Source organism: Salvia miltiorrhiza, chromosome 1, assembly GCF_028751815.1.
Source record: "Salvia miltiorrhiza cultivar Shanhuang (shh) chromosome 1, IMPLAD_Smil_shh, whole genome shotgun sequence".
NCBI classification, from domain to species: domain Eukaryota; kingdom Viridiplantae; phylum Streptophyta; class Magnoliopsida; order Lamiales; family Lamiaceae; genus Salvia; species Salvia miltiorrhiza.
Window position 1 is genome coordinate 57,996,566 of NC_080387.1, and position 12,664 is coordinate 58,009,229.

General features: G+C 30.5%; 1 long non-coding RNA gene across 2 annotated transcripts; it reads left to right on the forward strand.

The window, feature by feature from the left end:
* The first annotated feature begins 6,407 nt into the window (after positions 1-6,407).
* LOC130998314 (uncharacterized) lies at positions 6,408-8,921 on the forward strand. Of its 2 annotated transcripts, XR_009093278.1 has the most exons (3): positions 6,408-6,941; positions 7,012-8,567; positions 8,686-8,921. It is a non-coding gene; the product is annotated as an uncharacterized LOC130998314 (long non-coding RNA). The 2 variants fall into 2 exon arrangements; XR_009093277.1 differs by lacking the exon at positions 6,408-6,941 and having other exon boundaries at positions 6,948-8,567.
* Positions 8,922-12,664: the final 3,743 nt, after the last annotated feature.

Below are 12,664 nucleotides of genomic sequence, written 5' to 3' on the forward strand. Positions count from 1 at the left end.
CGAACATTATTGAGCCACTATCGATGGGACAGAGAGAGCATTAGTTATTCGTTTCGGTGGTCATTAAAAGTTTTGTCGACTTACTTTGAGAAGCGGAAGTAGAGTATATTTGATAAATGGAGAATGAGTCTCACAAAAAATGAAGATTGTAAAAATAATTGTTAATGAAATTATTTTCAAAAATAGGTTAGGAAGGAGTATTGGAGATGAACCAAAATAGAAAGAAATGTAGATGTTTGAGGAACGAAGAGATTACTATATATCAAGAAAAAAGAGAAGATTCGTGGAATCATAATACCAAATATGTAGAGAAAATAAATCATTATGAAAAACATATTAGTGGGTGGAGTAAGGGTGTTTGTAGTCAAATTCTACTATACTTTAGGAATTAATGTTTATTTTGCATGATTAGATATTTTTATTATTAAAATTAGGATTTGTTCAATTTAATTCTTTTAATAAGATATAAATTAAATAAAATTAATTAAAATAATCAATAACTTTGAAATATCTCAAAGTTCCAATTTACCTAAAATATTTGTTACATCTAAATCATCCTTGTGCATAGTTTTTACCAGTACAGTCATGTGCTGAATTTATACAAGTACTGCTCATTTGCTATCATGTACTCCCTCCGTCCCACTAGACTTGGCACTTTTGAGTTGGCACGGAGATTAAGAATAAAGAGAGGAGAGTGTAAAGTTGGTAGGGTCCACTTATTTTATGTGAGTAGAGAAAGTAGGGACCACATGCTATTTTAGGAAAGTGCCAATTCTAGTGGGACAAACAAAAAAGACAAGTGTGCCAAGTCTAGTGGGACGGAGGGAGTATATATTGCAACATACTAATATTTACTCATCATTCACATTGTTTGTTTTAATCATCTAAAAGGCAGCCACTACGAATCACAAATGGCACATTAAAAACGATAAATTATAATTAAATAATTAATTAACAATAGCAGTCGAAATCAAGTCCATCGAGTGGGTAGCATGTACATGAGGAGGTACTGCTAAACTTGAAAGACTTCACAAAAAAAATTTAATTTAGACTTGATCTATATAGTAGGAAATGGTTCATCTCCATCACAATTAAGATCCCTCAAGAATATAAATTTAAATCTTTATTGACTAATACCAAACTGATGCAGCATGAAACCAACACCTAATCTAAAAAGCAATAATCGAAATAGGATTTACGTGGTTTGGCCATTAAGACCTACATCCACGGGTGTTTTCGAGTTCTTTCACTATACTTCGAGATAATTACATTTTACAAGTGTTGCTCAGGAATAATTCATGCTCCCCTCTTTTCATGTACAAGAGCCCTATTTATAGATAACTAATTGAGCCTAACCCTAAAGCTCATGAAGTCCAACTTGGTGGTAAAGCTGACTCTTGGCAAGACTGGCTCTGAAAGCGCTTCACTCTGGTAGGGCTCTCGGCAGAGCTGTCTCTGGTTAAACTCTGTCTCTGACTGTCTCTAGTAGCTCTGCTCTGTCAGATTGTCTCTGGTTGAACTCTGTCTCTAATAGCTTTGCTCTGTCAGGTTGTATCTGGTAGCTCTGCTCTGGCATGTTGTATCTGGTAGCTCTGTACTCTGGCAAGGCTAGTAGTTATGCGCTCTGGCAAAGCGGGTATCTCTGGCTCTGGCAAGGCGGGTAGCTCTGGCTCTGGCAGGGCGGGTAGCTCTGGCTCTGGCAATGCCAGCTTTGGTTCTGACAGATTGGCTCTGCCATGCCGCACTCTGATGAGGCAATCTCTGCTAACCTGCATTTAAGCACAACGCTGATGAGTATTACAATTCTCATAAGAAACTACACTGCAAATTGATATGATACCCCCACAATGCCATCGCTTTTCAATATTTGACTCGAAATTATTCGGAATATCTATCTACACCGAGTGCTTAATTACTGCAGTATGGCTAGATGCATGTCATGTATTTCTAATTTTCTGTTATACATGCATATGTAATGTCATTTTCTTTTCCAATACGTACTAAAAAATTGCATTTAATATGTACCTAAAAAGTAAATTAATGACATGCTTTTATTTTATCCAAATAAACGGAGTACTATTAATTTCCAAGGACATCAAGTATAATTTTATTACGAGGATAAAGTGATCGTACTTAGGATAAAGTGATCGATTTAAGTACCGTTCATGAAAAAAATTTCTACTTTTCATTTTGGAAATTCCACAAAAACCTGTGTGTCTTCTCTCAATACATTCAACAACTTTTTCTTCATTCTTAATATACATTCAATAAACTCGTGTTACTTCATCTTAAAATGTTCTTTTATAGACGAAGGGAAAGGAGTATCTTAATTCTTCTCCCTATTCTAACTAGGGCTGTAAACAAATCAAGACGCTCGCGAATTATTCAGAGTTCGACTCGAAAAAAATTCGTTCAAGTTTGTTTAGAGAAGTTCGATAAATAAATAAATCAAACTTGAGCTTGGTAGTATTCGGCTCGTTAGCTCGTGAACACGTTCGTTAAGTTATTTAGGTTGAAAAATATAAATTATTAGTAGGTACAACTTATATTTATCCATTAAAATTAATAATAATTGTATTAATTATCTCTGTTTGTTATAAAAAAAAATTAATATATTTATTATTTTGAATGAAATTATTTATTTTCAAAAGAAAATAATCAATATTTTGAATATAAATATAATTTTAGAAAGTTCGTATATATTCAATTAAGTTCGCGAGCATCAAAATATTCGATAAACAAAGTTTAGAATTCGACTCGATATTGAATAAATCAAACTTAAATATACCACTATTCGATTCGGTTCGATTACACTCATAATTCTAACGTTACTATCTATCTCAAATAAGTGGAGAAAAGGAAAATGATAAAAACTTTAGTTTGCTATGGCGCACCATGCATGCGCTCCTAGTTAGGATATTAATTAGGGTGATTATAGGATGATTAAAAATTATTAATTTCAATTAAAATTTATTTAAAATCAATACTAGTTGTTTATATTCACGGACGCACACGATCGAGACCTGCTGAACTCAAGGAAAATTAGAAGTAACAGCTCAATTAGCTGCTATCTGAAAAAGACAAAAAGAAAAAAATCATAATTTTGGATGAATTTGTTGGACGGACCTTTGTTAATGATCATATACATCTTGCTTAATCTTGGATGGTTGGACGGAAGTCAATTCTTAAGAGCATGTCGGCACATAATATAAATTAATGAATGAAGATAATTAAGTAATGTTTTTATTTATCTGAGCGACCTGCAGTTACAATATTTATCTTTGGTGAAAGACTAATTAATTGCGTACAACCTAAGACTAATTTGTTGAAAAACCTATCCCGCTCAGACTTCATTTGACTTACATGCACTGAAAAGACTAACAAACAGAATAAGTTATGATTGATGACTAATATAATTAGTTTTATTTCAAGTTATAATTAAGAATGGGATGATATGATATACCTCAATAAATTGTACATACCTTATACCTTATATTTACCTTTGGTATGAAAAAATTTCATACATTTACTTACAATATACCTTAATCCGGTATACCTTAAATTGCGGTATGAAAAAATCTCATACATTTACCGTACCTTATTTTGGCATATCGTACCGTATTTCGGTATACCGCGATTTCAGTATATCGTATCATGTTTCAGTATACCGCACTTACATAATATATTGAAATTGATAAATTTCGATATAACACTGTCTTAGAGCTTTCAATCAACCATGTGGTTTGCATCACATGCTCTTTCATCAACTTTCTCCACAAATATTACTATGATATTTATTTCTCCTTTCACCTATCAACCCCACAAGCAATTCCATCTTTTTGTATATTAGCAAAATAATTTTATTTATTTATTTCATAGTTATATATTTGGTTGGTCGTCCATTTTGTGAAAGTTGTATTGCATTACTAATTATATTCAGTGTCAACATAATAAAGATATATATATATATATATATATATATATATATATATATATATATGGTTGAGTTCAATAGAGAATTATCTTTTTATTCATTATGAACAAATTTATTCATTTTACGAACAGATCAACATAAGTAATGAACAGTCGTATTTAGTAAAAATAAAGAAAAATTCGCCACCAACAGGATTCGAACCCTTGGCAAATTGTTGTTCATGTGGTACATTGATCTGTTCATTAAAATTATAGATCTGTTCATTTTTATTTTACGAATTCTCTATTCTCCACAATATTTAGCTTCTCTGTTGAACCCTTCTCTGTGTGTGTGTGAGAGTTCACAGACAATTAAAACAAAACGAAATGATGATTTAAGATCGATATTATTCCCTCTCCAGTTGTCATTTAGCGCTTTTAAAGCAATAGCACTGAATTTTGAATATGATCTCTTCAGTGTGTTATTGTTAGAGAAGCACTTGAGACTTGCCAATTTAGATTTATAGACTTATTTATATTAGTCCCTCTCCAGTTGTCATTTAGCTCTTTTTAAAGCAATAGTACTGAATTTTGATTATGATCTCTACTGTGTTATTATTGTTAGAGAAGCACTTGACTTACCAATTTAGGTTTACAGACTTGTTAATTTAACTATTTATCTTGTACTATATATATATATATATATGGAAATAAAATGTGGAAATAGTAGCAAATTTTAACTAATTTATATGAATTTTGTATAGAATTAGAATTCGTGTAACTGTGTAAAAAATATTGTTATATAAATTTACACAAAAAAATTCATGAAATCATCGAATTTTTTTGTGTCAAGATATTAAAGTAAAAAATAGCTACTATTTTCATAATATTTTTATTATATAGCTATAACTTTTTATTACCATATGCCATTGACTACTATAGAGTGCCTGCCTCAATGTAATATATCTCGTTGAAATTTATATTATTACAAATACATTAGTTTTTTTTGCCTAATAAATAATAATGTCTGGTTTATATATTTATTTATATACACATTTAGGTAAAGTCTCTAAGAGCACTTCCAGCAGAAATCTCAAAATTATGCTCCTATATTTCTCCCTAAAGCTTCTCTATTTAATTTTAGAATCTCGATTTTATAAATGCATACACCAGATCTCCTATTTTCTACATAAAAACAATAATTATGTGTGGGTCTTATTAATTATAAGCTTAAAATAAATTTAGGATGAGTGTAAATTTAAGATTAAATTTAGATAGGTGTAAAATTTTTTGTGAACCATATCCAATTTAGGGGATTTGCTAGATGCATTTTTTATCTCATTAAGTTTTGAAGCTTGCATGGCACACATATGATGGCGATTATAGTGGACCCAAAATTAACTTCGATATTTAGAGAGACTGATGATTAAATTGTCAAAGAAGACTTGCACATGCCATACATACCCATAATTAAGACGCGAACATGATATTCCATCAAATATAGTAACATAGAAATGTAAGTGCATACTTGAGTCGTAGATTGTTAAAAAATAAAATGCATTGCATTAACAATTTATAGTTCTTAATTGAAATATATATGGATTATTGAAAAAATAAATTTTAAATTACAACTATACACAGTCGGTCCTTAGACTTGAGGCCCTTGTCCTCATTGTTATATTTAATCTCCATATTTTGTAGATGACCTTCTCGATGTTCCTTTTTTTTATACTCCTATATAACAATGCAAAACCAAAACGGCAAAACCTTCCATTCCATGAAAATGCTATACTTGCATGTAAAAAAGGAAAGAGTGCAACAAGAATAAAATAACTCAAACTATTATGAATAATCGGTAAGCCCATAAACTAAAATAGCCCATTAATTCTTTTCTCTTTTTCACTAATAAATTTAAAACGAAGCTCAAGACTAATGATTTGTATTAAAGCCCAATTCTCATTCCATCTATCAATTATATAAAGGAACATATTTTTGAGAGCCCACAGCAATTCTCTATCCTACGTGGCGCTCTCAATGACATCCATTTTGTTCTCTTTGAATTCTACTAAACAAAGAGTAATCCTCAAAATCCATCTTTTTTACAATTCTGAATTCTCCTTTCTCATTTCAGTTTTCCATTCTCATTCGCTAATCTGTCGTCAATAATCAGCGCACAATCAGCTCCAATTACAAGCGTAGTCAGCCCACACTTCCATTCTCATCCCTGTTAAATGATATTAACCTGCGTGACTATCAGTCTATAATCTATTCCTGGCGGAGCTAGGGCAGAAAATTCGGGTGCGCGTCGATATTGACCGGCGTGGCTATTACTCAGCCGTCTCCTCCGGCGTGGATATTTTAGAATAATCAATTTACGCAACAACTGTTGTTTACTATGAATAAAATAAAGAATTCTGTTTATTATAGTTGCAAATGCAAACAAGTTAAAGAATATAATATTTTTTTACAGCAATTGCGTTGAATTGATGGTGAGTTGTGTGATCCATCCATGGCTGTGCAAAAATCGAATACTATATGTTGCCCTCCATGTGTTGGACGAATTGTCTTAGAGATAATTTTATCATCCTCAAGCTATTTCTTCGACTTTCTCTTTCGTTCTTGCTCAAGCTTTATTTCTTGCAGAGAATAAATGCAGATTATGTGGAGGAAACCACTTTGCAAATTGTAATATCTTTTAGGAATGTCGAAGCTTAAAGTTTCTATTGTCTCATAGTGCAAATCAAGACTATCTTTAATCATTAAAAGTTTTGGATGTGGAAAAGAGTTTGATTAGTTTAGCATGCCAATTTTGCTAATCTTGTGAGACTAATGCACTATTGAATGCTCATATATATATATATATATATATATATATATATATATATATATATATATATATATATATATATTTGATTTATTTCTTTGCAGCTCTTACTTTGCAGCTAAAATTAAGTTTTTTAGTTATTGAGTCCCCTCTTATATGTGCAATCAAGGCTCGCTCATTTGAATGCATGGATGCGCTACTTAAGGTATGTTTTGTGAAATGGAGATACCTATATTATGTGATGTATTATTTGAATTTGTATGTCTATTTTTCAGATTGCGGGTTATTAGCCCCATTCACGCATGTATATGGACACCTTGAATGGACATCTTCTTTATAATAGGAATACCAACTTAGCCTACGTAGCTATCCTCAAATCCCAGCGTTCTCAAAATCCTCGATTCTCCTTCATCCTCAAAATTCCTTAATATCTTCTTCAACATTTCCATTCTAATCCCCTCACTCAAATCTCAACTGTGTTTCACCACAATCAATGGAAAGTGTTTCACCGTAATCAATGGAATTCAATAATCAGCTCCTTACCATCTACAATTTCAATGTTTCTATTATGATGGTGGTTGGCTTCTCGCAAGATCTCTGTCATTTGCCTCTCGATTCTCCATTCTCCATTCTCCATTCTCCTTAATCATTTCCATGAACTCTACCTCTATCACCTCTTGATTCTCATTGATTAATGCCCCCAGTGAAGGTAAAAAGCCTAACATAAGCTTCTCAATCATTAATTGTACCCTATCTTTTCAACTATAAATATTTGGGAAATGGTTTCCACACAAACCATCCGAAATTCTTTTTTGTTTTACATGTCATCTTTGGTTAATTGGATCTCAATTTTTTAGGTTTGTTCTTTCAGATTTTGTTGATTAATATGATATTTTCATCATTATTCGTGTGAGGTGTTTTGTGTTTTTGATTTTGTATTAGCGCCGAGAAATATATATTGTTGGAGGTGAGTGACAAGCACTGGCTGATATATATATAGTGGGAAAAAACTGCAAAATTCGAGGTGATAGTTGAGTGGAATCGCATAAAAAAACTAACATTCAAAGAGAAAAGGAGACTGTTGTTGCAGCCTTGATTAATTATGTTAATGATTTATTTTTTCCATTATGTTAGTACGCATATAGTACATATACTTCCATCTAATTTAGTATAGTATAATATAATGTAATAGGACGAATTGAAATTCACAAACATGGTACTCTGTTATTTTTTGCGTTCCGTAATTGGATTAGATCTGTGCTTTTCTGATATTAGTTTTGGTTTTCTGCGGTTTCTTATAAATATTATTTTCTTTTATATAGTAATTGGAATAGATCTGTGCTTTTTCTTGATATTATTGCAGCGTTTAGATCTGTGCTTTATTTTTTATGTAACAAATATAATCTCAATATTCGATTGCGTATCGTTTGGAATGAAAGAGTATTGGTGTTACATGAGGTAAGGCAGTGGAGTTAATGTGTGGCACTCATTTCTTCATGAGTTGATGTTTAACAATCGGTAATGTGAAGAAGATATAGTGGTGCTTGGTTAGTTATTTTTTACAATATTCAAATGGTGTCACTGATTTACAGGAGTATAACATAAATGAGTGGTGGAGATCTGGGAGTATCTGCCTTCCCTGACGGGGAGAGCATATTTACGTGGACCGGCACAATTTAAGGCGGCAAAGGAACCATGACGGTCTGTCTTATAAACTTTGGCTGCGGTTTCCACTAGAATCTAGATTATCCTTTCTCAAGTCACATTTGAGACTACATGCTTCCATCCAAATGTCGACCAATTTGGGAATATTTGTTTGGGCATTCTTCAAGTAAATAGCCTTGTATTATCATTCTCACCTTCTCATTTGCTTTTCTGAATCCATGTCAAAATATTTCAGATTCTTTTGTTTCATCCCAACTTTTTTGACTTGAATTTTGTTGTTGCAGGATAAGTGGTGTTCAGCATATGATTGCAGAATGATTCTCTTGTCCATCCAGAGCCTACTAGGAGGTCAGACGACATTGTTGTCTCACTTTTCTGTTGGCTCTTTTGTATGTATTTATGTAATAATTTTTCTTATTGTAATAAGCAAAACCCAATACTCCCATTTCAATGCGTCTACTGCTTTGCTTTGGAAAAACCAGGAAGGTTCGTAGAATTTGCATTTTGTTCTTGAACTCAATCCAATGGTGCGTAGTATTGGGAAATGTGGTTTTTACAAATTTTGTTTGCAGAGTACAGAAAAGTAATGCGCAAATATTACATGGCTACTGAAGATTCATTAGATAACCGATCAAAACAGCAGTAATAAATTTTAAGAAGGAAGAACATCTGATCTATGATCTATCTCTATGGAAATATTAGGCTTGGACAGTTATTTCTTTCACTAAAAAAATTAAGGCATGTTATGTTCATCAAAATGTAATCAAACCATGATTATGTTTGTGGTATCTGTATAACTTAATGATTCTTGTCATGTTTGAATTTGTTTAAAAAATTAAGTAGCACCTGGCTTTATAACTTCATTTGTTTAAAAAGTTAAGTAGCATTTGGCTTTATAAAAAGTTAAGTAGCATCTGGCTTTATAACTTCATGATTATGTTTGTGGTATCTGTAGCACTTTTATTATATACCTTATATTTTTATTATATTGAATTTTCTAACACTTTTTGTTTTGAATTTTTTTAATTTTAATATCCTTCAAATTGATTTTCTACGTCCCCTATTTTTCAATTTGTGAGCAAAGATTAGCGTAAGCAAAAGGCATGACAAGTCGTTATTTACAACGGAACGAAATAAAGATAATAGTTTGGATTAATTTTGTTGTTAGAGTAGATAATTTGAAAATTTGGCAAGGGGAAATAATCCATGTAATATATTAAAAATGAGTTTTTTCCTTACATCTTTTGCATCCTTTTTTCTTCTCTCTTCTTCAATCAATTTTTTCATTATTTTCTTTTCTTTTTTAAATACCGTCAAATTTGATTCATGAAAAAATATTTAATATGCATCTTAAATTTAATATGGTATATAAAAATCATCAAAAATGAATTTAAAACGAATAAGTTATGAAAAAAAATTAAATCTAAAATATTTTATTTTCTCTCTTCATTCAAATTTTACAACTTTTTGTTTATAACGTGTATGAAAATATTTATTTATTTAATATGATGTGTAGTACTCTATAATAATAATAATAATAATAATAATAATAATAATAATAATAATAATAATAATAATAATAATAATAATGTGTAATGCTAATTTGATTCGTATGTTAATCAAAATAAGATCACGTCATTTGTATTTAAATATTTATAAAGAAACCATTATTAATATCGATTTATAATTATTGAATACTACAATTTACAAGGAAGAATTCATTTAATTATTATTGAAATATTGATAGCTACTAAAAATATAGTTGAATCATCTTATATATAATCTTATATATAATAGGAAAACAAGGTTGCCTACGTGGCATTCTACAATTCAAGCATTTACTGTTATTTTTTCAATCGTGTTTCACTGAATTTTGCTACTTTAAAGAAGAAAATTTTAATTTTTTTCATTAATTTATTTGTACATGCAGTTGATTAATATGAATGCTAACAATTTTAGTAGTTGATATTTTCAAGATTCATTTATTTTATTTTGTAGATTCAATCCTGGATTATAAAATGTTTTGCTTATACAATTAATGGCTGCCAGTAAGAATATAATCTCTCAATCGAAACTTTAAGAACTAGGGATCTCATGAGCATTTTGCTTTTCGATCTTATTCATCAATTGGCAGTTTATATCCGTAAAGTGGGATCCATTTAAAAAATAGAAAGAAAAAAAAATTGGACAAAATTAGGTGTCCGTTAGAAATAAAAGGAATTTTGCACTCCTTATGAGATGTTGAGGAGCTGACAACTAAAATCAAATGATAGAGAGATAAATATGTTAGGTTATATGATAGGGGTTTATTTGCTACTTATCCCTTTTGAATCTATAATTTGTATGTATAGTTTAAATTAAATTGTAAGCATTTTTCGCTAGGTATATGCTTCTTCATAGCTCTAGACGAGATGATTCTCAAAATTCACTTTTGGTCTTTCAAACTACAGACGGGATAATGTTAAAAAAAGTCCAAACTGATTTGTCAAGCTTCATACGAGATGTACTAAGAACTCAATTTTTACTCCAAACAATATAATGTTCACAAGGTAGAAGTGGTTTGTCAAGTTCCAAACGAGATGATGCTCACAACTTAGAGTTAACCTTTTTAAACTCGAAATGAGATAATGCTTAGCACACAACGCCAGTCTTTAAATCTCCAAATGAGTGATTGTTAAAACTCAACTCGGATATATCAAAGTATGGACGAGATGATGCTTACAAGTCATTTATGGTCTTTCAAACTCCACATGAGATGATGTTCTCAAGTCAATTATGGTCTTACGAGCTCTAGATGAGATGTTGCTCATAAATCAGTTCTTATCTTTCAAGTTGCAGATGGGATGATACTACAAAAGTTAAATCTGATATTTCGAGTTACAGACAAGATGATGCTCAAAAATCTTGTAAGGTTCGGATGAGATGATGTTCACGTATAAGATGCGGTCTTAAATTTACCTATCAACTTTTTAAAAAATTATTCCTATAACATTAATAAATCTTTCCTATATACGATTAACAAGAAATACGATGTATCAATCCTTCATTATATTATATGTCGAATATATATCTAAATCTCTTTTCTTCTTATTTTTCTAAAACCTCCAACCTCACATCAACTTTATATGAAATTTCATCAAATAAAATAATATATAAAAAAGCGATCTATTTTAGCTCTCAATAAATAATTAATATATAATTAACAAAAAATGTTGAGATTATTACAAATTTTAACTGTATCATCAATTTATTTTGACAAATAAAAATAATTTAAAAATAATGTATATAAAAAAACATCTCATATACTATGATTGTAAACCATAATAATTAATTAATTACGATGTAAAGTAGTTTCCCGTCGAATTTCGACGGGTTACACACTAGTACCCTTAATGTGTTTTAAATAAATGTAGTGTAGACATAATTAAAAGGGATTATGGCCAAAATATACACTAAATTTGGAAAAAAGTTGTAATTTTCACCAGAATTTTAAATTAAGCTAAAAAAATACATTTATAATTTTTATGTAATTTTCACCTGAGTTTGACTTTCGGCTAAATTAGAGCTTAGTTGACAGTCGGAAGTTCACCTGATGTTTGTCTAACTTCAGATGATGTGGAGTATTTAGAAGCTCGGAGGTCTAAGAAGGAAAAAATTAATATATTTTACTTAATTTTGACTATCAAAGTAAGCTCTAATTTCGTTGAAAGTTAAACTTAGGTGAAAATTGTAACAAAAATATAAATTCAGGTATTTTTTAGCTTAACTAAAATTTCAAGTGAAAATAGCAATTTTTTTTCAAAGTTTGTGTATTTTTTTTTTTTGCCATAATCCCTAATTAAAAATATGTGCAAAAAATTTATGGGCTTTTCCATCATTTGCCTCCCAAAAAATTTCACTTGAATTTCTTCCATCCAAATTTTAAATTTTGGTGAGCAACTATCAATTTGTTTTTTTCCTTCTTCAATTTCAATGTATTGTAATATAATTTAGTTTTACAATTTTTAACTAGTCACTAATCTAATTGGAGTTTATAATTATTTTCCTATATTTAATTGCATGTCTTTTAGTTGAAAAATACTCCCTCCGTCCACGAAATGAGTACCCATTTGTGGACGGCACGAGTTTTAAGAAATGTATGAAGTGTAGTGTGAATAGTTTAAGGGTCCCACTTTTTGAGTGTATTAATTAAAGAGATGTGTGTGGTACACTTGCCAAAAAGGGAAATGGGTACTCATTTCGTGGACGGACGAAAAAGAAAAT